At 45.8% G+C, this 7042-nt stretch overlaps 1 pseudogene across 1 annotated transcript in view; it reads left to right on the forward strand.

Moving 5' to 3' along the window:
• The first annotated feature begins 4882 nt into the window (after positions 1-4882).
• The window catches only part of LOC144987741 (uncharacterized), a 44117-nt pseudogene continuing 41957 nt past the window's right edge, over positions 4883-7042 (forward strand). Inside the window, exon 1 of the transcript XR_013651408.1 lies at positions 4883-7024. The product of XR_013651408.1 is annotated as an uncharacterized LOC144987741 (transcript). The remainder of the gene's footprint in view (positions 7025-7042) is intronic.

Below are 7042 nucleotides of genomic sequence, written 5' to 3' on the forward strand. Positions count from 1 at the left end.
CCTATCATCTCTCTCTCCTAATGTTATGTGCATGGGTGATTTTAACATACACTTTGATAACAACCACCTCCCCCTCACCAGAGACTTCTGTTAATGCCTGGATAGTCTTGGTTTTAATCAACATGTTCAGCTGCCTACCCATGCTAAAGGACACATTCTGGACCTGGTCTGCTGCTCTGGGTTAACCCCCTCTAACTGTTCCACAGATGACCTTCCTATGACTGATCACCATCTTGTTTCTTTTAGCATCCCCTTGATTTTATCTGAGATTAAACCCACTCGCCTCATCTCCTTCCGAAACATCAAGAATATAAACGTGGAGCTGTTTTCTTCTCATTTGGAGCGCATTCCTTTTCCGAACTCGTCCAACCCTGATGAACTGGTTTCTTTTTATAATAACTGCCTTTTAGATGTTCTTAACAGTTTCGCTCCTGTAAAAACCCGGTCTATTTCGTTTGTTAAATCTTCGCCCTGGTTCACCCATGAACTCCATAAAATGAAAGCCAAATGCCGCCAGTTGGAACGGCTCTGCAAAAAAACTGGCTCTCCCGTTCATAAGGAAATCTATAATGAACAATACAAGGACTTGGGGCCTCATTTATAAAACTTTGCGTAGGATTTGCGTCAGAAGTGGCGTACGGATGAAACATAGGACGTGCGTACGCACAGAAATATTCGGATTTATAAAACCGTGCGCACGCACATCCTACGCATCTTTCCCTTAATAAATCACAACCAATTCTAAATGCTGCGCAGCTTTTGCGGCTTCATGACACGCCCATAGTTGCCCATAAATAGTCCGTGAAACGCCCACAAATGAATATTCATTGATTGCGAAACCATGGCAAACACAGAGAGGAAATCAAAAAAACGTAACTTCACTCAATGTGAAGTAGAAGTTATCGTTGGCGAGGTGGAAAAGAGGAGAAGAATGTTGTTTGGAGGGCACAGTGTGGGCATTACTAATGCAAAAAAAGGCAATTGAGTGGCAAACGGTGGCAGACGCCGTAAATGCTGTAGCCTCACAACCTCGGACCGTGGCCGAAATAAAAAAGAAATGGTCAGACATCAAAGTCGAGGCAAAAAAACGTCTAGAGCGCTGCATCGCCAGAGTGTGTCTGCCGGGGGGGCACCGGAGCTGACCCCTCTTGATGAGAGACTGGCGGCAATTGTTGGGGATCCCTATTAAGTGGAGTGGTGACTGAGGTGGAGGGGCACACCGACGTGGCAGATGCACCGGGTGACACAGGTAAGAGAAAATATTAAAATTACTGCAGTCAAGTCACATGTATGCAGGCTACACAATTACAGTTTATTAATATAGAACAATTTTATTTTAGTTGCTGGGTGTTCCAGCGGGGCCAGTGGTTACGATGCTGCAGCTGAGCAGCCGTCTGGACCCAGCGTCTCCACGGCATGCGGCTCTCAACCCTCCAGCAGTGGACGTGTCCTCACCGATGCAGTCCTTGAAATGCAGTCATTAGTTCAATCAGAGAGGTGGCCAAGGAGTTGGTCGAAATCAAGACTGACTGAAATAAACTGCACGATGAGGGAATTCTTGAATAAATAATATTTTCCACACCTCTTGTTGTTCTTTACAAGCGACGCATCACTCCAAGCGCTTGCGCACAGCAGCAGCATTTGGCTCAAATGCGTGGGGATGGGGTTCAGGGTCAGGGCCAACACAGCAATCGGCGCCAGGGGGTAGAGGCACGTTTTTAAGCTGTGCCACATTGTGTAGTACAACACATGCCAGCACGATTTGGCACACACTGTCACTTTCACGTGTTTCTTCCATCTGTCGACGGTGTCGCCGTTTCTCATTTCACCCGTTTTTGTGCGTACGCCTGGGTCAGAGCTTGCGTGAAGGACCGCACATTTTCCCGTCAAGTTTGCTTTTTATAAATATCAACTATTGCGTAGAGAGTGGCGTATGCCTTCTTTTGTCCGTACGCAACGTTTATAAATGAGGCCCCTGGTTTCTAACACTAAAGCAAACTACTTCACTCAACTGATTGATGCAAATAAGGGAAATTCCAAAATGTTGTTTTCTCTAATGGATAATGTCTTTCAACCCCCTAAGAGTTTTCCCTGTCATTTTTATTCAGATGAGCACTGTAATTCTCTTCAGTTATTCTTTAACCAGAAAATTCTAGATATCCATCAGCATCTCTATTCCTCCACCTCTCCTCCCATCCCGTCTGACTCGTTTTCTGTAACTCATATATTCACTTCCTTTCTCCTCCCTGATCCCAGTGAAATTTCCCGCCTCATCCTTAAGTCCAAACCATCCACATGTTTGCTCGATCCCCTTCCAACATCCCTGGTTAAATCCTGCCTTCCTTCTCTTCTTCCCTTCATTTGTGCCATTATCCACTCCTCATTGACATCAGGTATTGTCCCCTCACTCCTCAAGATCGCTGCCGTCAGACCCATCCTAAAAAACCCCGGCTCAGACCCCAATTCCTTTCATAATCTTCGTCCTATTTCCAACCTCCCCTTCATCTTAAAAATTCTTGAAAAAATAGTCGCCTCCCAACTTTCCCATCATCTCACCCAAAATGATCTTTTTGAACCTTTTCAATCTGGTTTCTGTCCCCTTCATAGCACAGAAACTGCCCTACTAAAAATCACCAATGACCTTCTCCTAGCAGCTGATTCTGGACTCATCACCATCCTCATCCTCCTCGACTTGAGCGCAGCATTTGACACCATATCTCACTCCATCTTCCTCCACAGACTTTCAGCCCTCGGTATCGAGTCCACCCCCCTCCGCTAGTTTCATTCTTATTTTTCAAGCCGCACTCAGTTTATTCAACTGAATTCTTTTAAATCCCAACCCTCACTCATTTCATCTGGTGTTCCTCAAGGTTCTGTTCTCGGTCCCCTTCTCTTCATTACCTACCTGCTACCCCTTGGTAATATATTCCGTAAATTCAATATTGATTTTCATTGTTTCGCGGATGACACTCAGCTCTATCTGTCCAGTAAACCCAACTCTTCTGTTCCACCTGCCTCCCTCTCCTCCCGCCTGTCTGAAATAAAAACCTGGTTCACTCTAAACTTCCTCAAACTTAACAGTGATAAAACCGAATTACTCTTCGTAGGTTCCAAATCCACCCTTTCCAAAGTTTCTAATTTTACCCTTTCCATCGATTCCTCTCCAGTTTTCCCCTACCCTCAAGTAAAGAGTCTGGGTGTCATCCTTGATAGTACATTATCATTTCAATCCCACATCAATAGCATTACTCGGTCAGCCTACTTTCATATACGCGATATTAATCGACTCCGCCCCTCCCTCACCATCCACTCCGCCTCCATTTTAGTTCATAGTCTGGTCACTTCTCGTCTCGACTATTGTAATGCTCTTCTCTTTGGTCTTCCCAACAAAACTCTAAAAAAGCGTCAGTTGGTCCAGAATTCAGCTGCCCGCATCATCACCAGAATTCCCTCCTTCCATCACATCACTCCCGTTCTCCAGCAGTTGCACTGGCTTCCAGTAGCCTTTAGGATTAAATTCAAGCTCCTTTTCTACACTTTCAAAGCCCTCCATAGCCTGGCTCCTTCCTATCTCTCTAATCTCCTCCATGTTAACACTCCCTCTCGCTCTCTTCGGTCTTCTTCCTCCCTTCAGCTCTCTGTCCCTCCGGCCCCTATGGTCACCATGGGGAGCCGTGCCTTCAGTCGCTCTGCTCCCCAACTCTGGAACTGTCTCCCCCCAGACCTCCGTAACACTGACTCCTTTTTGATCTTTAAATCCAGACTAAAAACCTATCTGTTTAAGCTTGCATTTCCGGAGCACGATTTCACATTCTCTGTCAGCTGATTTTACTAATGAATCCAATTTATTTATTGCTGTTAACATGTTGTTATTTTATTGTGTTTTACCTCTAACTTTGTACGGTGACCTTGGGTGTTTTGAAAGGCGCTTTTAAATAAAATGTATTATTATTATTGTTATTATGGTTCTCCTGAACTTCCATTCATTCTCTTCACCTGCTGGTTCCCTTTGGGGGCAGCGGGGTTTCAGGAAGCGTCCTGCCTGCTGTTGGCCAAAGGCGGCTTCACCCTTCAGTCTGCTGCAGGGCCCATGGAGCTGGAGCATTGATCTGGCTATGCGGCTCCAGGAGGAGAGCTGGCGGCCAGACAGAGAGCTGCTGCTGATGGAAAGACAGCCTGATCATCTCCTGAACTTTAGCTTTCTGGTTCCCATGGAGACCATCAGAAAAAGCTCCCTGATTTGATTCTGGTTTGTAGTTTTCCTCTGGGGTTAACATGGGACAGCAAGCCTTCAAAGTCGGTCAGAGAGACGGAAAGACGGCGGAAGCGTCCGTCTTTCAGACTCATCAGGAGAGAAGATCACTGAACGGAGAGAATCTGAAGGATCCAGACACGGAGACGTGATTCCCCATGATTCTGGAGAACTCTTCATCATCCAGAAACCTGACCTCTCAGCATCATCCGTGTCTTCATGCAGTGGAAATGACAGAAACACAGACACCGCTCCATGTCGCCATCAGGCTGAAAACATTAGCTGGAAGCTCCGCCCACAGGCGGCGTCAAGCTCAGGAACACATTTGTGGACAGACGGCGAGCAGAGAATTATCCACACGGTGAAAGAGAGGCGGACAGTGTGGACGCAGCTGAACAGAAATATATTCATGTTCATTAAAAACAAAGAGGACACTTTTGAATAGGAGGCAGAAAGGGCAGGTGTTCAAACCCCCCTAGGGTCCTGTGTGTGCACGTCTGACCAGCATCAACCTGTTATTCTTGAGCTTTTCCAGTCTGGTTCTACTGGTTTTATTGGAGTTTCTACTGTTTTTATTGTTGCTCCACGTGACCCAAAGGTCTCTGCTCGTCCCTGCTGTGCAGTTCTGTCCTTCCCCTCTGTCATGTGTTCATCCGTCCACATGAGGGCGCCGTCTAGGTCATGCCTGGTGAGCTGGAAGACAAGAAAAGGAGAGAAAAATGGAGAAAATGAAAGACCTGAGGAAAGCTGCAGTTCAGCCTTCAGGAAGAAAAGTTTAGACCAATAATTACAGAAATAAAAAATAAAAAATGTTTTTATAAATATGAAAGTCACCAAAGTGTTTAACAAACTTTTTTATGAAGTGAAAAGGTCAAATGTTTGTGTGTTGGAAGTCCCAACCTGACAGATGAGCAGAATAATAAGGCAGGCAAAGCCGTAACACTGCCCCCTGGTGGACAGGAACTCAGCAGTGCAGCTTCAGGATGGAGTGGCTTCCAACAGATCAGATCAACGTTCTGCTCTCTGCTAAAGAGGCAGAACGTCTCCTTCTAAGAAGAATCCAGAGTTCCTGATCACAAACATCAACTGAAGCCCAAATCAGAGCTGATCAGACTGCATGGAGCCCAAGCTCCAGAAAAGAGGAGAGAAGAAGAAGTCGTCCACATGAAGCTTCACCTTAGAGGAAAAGAGGAGCTGCTGAACTAAAGTACTCGAGTACTGAGGAAGACTTTCAACCTCTGATGGATTCTGTAGAACATTTGGAACTAGAATGTAGAAAGTGCTTCAGTTCCATCAGCTGTCAGTCTGCAGCAGCTTCATCTGCTGCCTCCATCCTCTCTCTGTGAGTCTCTGCAGAGTTTTTCTGCAGCTGCTGGTTTTTCTGCAGCAGCAGCAGCATCAGAGCCAGAGAGCCAAAGAAAGTGGAAAGTCTGAGAAGGAAGCAGCTCTGAAGCTCTGCAGCTGACGGTGCAGCTTCAGGACTCATGAGGAGGAGCACATGCACGGCTCTGATGCTGCTGAACGTCTGACTGAGATGATCCACATTCAGAAGAGAGTTTCAGAGTGAAAGACGTGTGGAAGAAGATAATCCTGAAGGTTTCTGTGCAGACACGAACTCAGTCAGAGAGCGTCTGAATGTTTGAAATGATTTAAATGTCCTTTTTTTAATACTTTTTTATGGGAATTTAATGTTGTTTCTCTTTCGGCTTTTCCCATCAGGGGTCGCCACAGCGAACGAGTCGCATGGTAAACTTGGCAATGTTTTACGCCGGATGCCCTTCCTGACGCAACCCTCTCAAAGCAACCGGGCTTGGGACCGGCACAGAAGTAGAGAAGGGAACAGGGAGCAGCCCGGAGTCGAACCCTGGTTTCACGGACGGAAGGCACCGCAAACCAGCACGAGCTAAACCGGCTCCCTTTTATGGGAATTTAATAAATATTGAAATCGAGGAAACCTCTCTTTTCACAATTATTGCCTTTCTTTGTTCACTTTAAAGATTCCTTTATCCACTACTATTGTTAGGAAAAAGCATAAATAAACGTTTCAAGGTTAGTTAGTCTGAGATTCGCTTTGGAGTCAAATCTGAAGACCGTAATTAATTACAGTGTGATGACATCACACCAGCGCTCATATAGTTTGCTCAAAACGTTTTTTTCCTTGTATTTTTTTCTTTTCTTTATCAGTTTATCAATTAAAACTGTTTTTAAAAAATATTGAAAGCGTTTTGAACCATTTTGAGGTCCAGTTAAGCAGTTTATGCGTTTCTTTTTAAATAAAGTTTCTGCACGTGACCCGGAAGTAAACAGCACGAGGCGCTAGCAGCGTTAGCTTGTTAGCAGGCCGGCAGCGTTAGCTTGTGTTGAGAGGACGGTGGTGTTTTGTTGGGACGTTTGTGAGGTTTTTGGACAGAAAGGACGATACGTGGTTCGTGTGGGAACTCTCAGCATTTTCCAAAGTGTCGTAAATGAGTGAAGAAGTGTTGAACGGAAAGACAACGTGGATTGCTGTGATTGTGAGACTAGCAGATGATCGATCGGAGCTGCAGTGAAGAGGACGGCGGTGTTTGTGGGAGTTGGAGCTGAAGATCGGAGCAGGAACCATGTCTTCCCTTCAGTCTCTGAGAGAGTTGATCAGCGAGCGACTAGCTGCTGCTGCTGAAGAAATCTGCAGACTCTGTGAAGGAACCATCGTCCAGTACGAGCAGGAGCTCTGTCGTCAGCGCAGACTGCTGGATGTCATCTGGAAACCACAGCTGCAGCTACACCACATAGGTATGTCACCTTCATCAA

The sequence above is a fragment of the Oryzias latipes genome, chromosome 2 (assembly GCF_053564925.1).
Source record: "Oryzias latipes strain Hd-rR chromosome 2, Olatipes_Hd-rR_3.1".
NCBI classification, from domain to species: Eukaryota; Metazoa; Chordata; class Actinopteri; order Beloniformes; family Adrianichthyidae; genus Oryzias; species Oryzias latipes.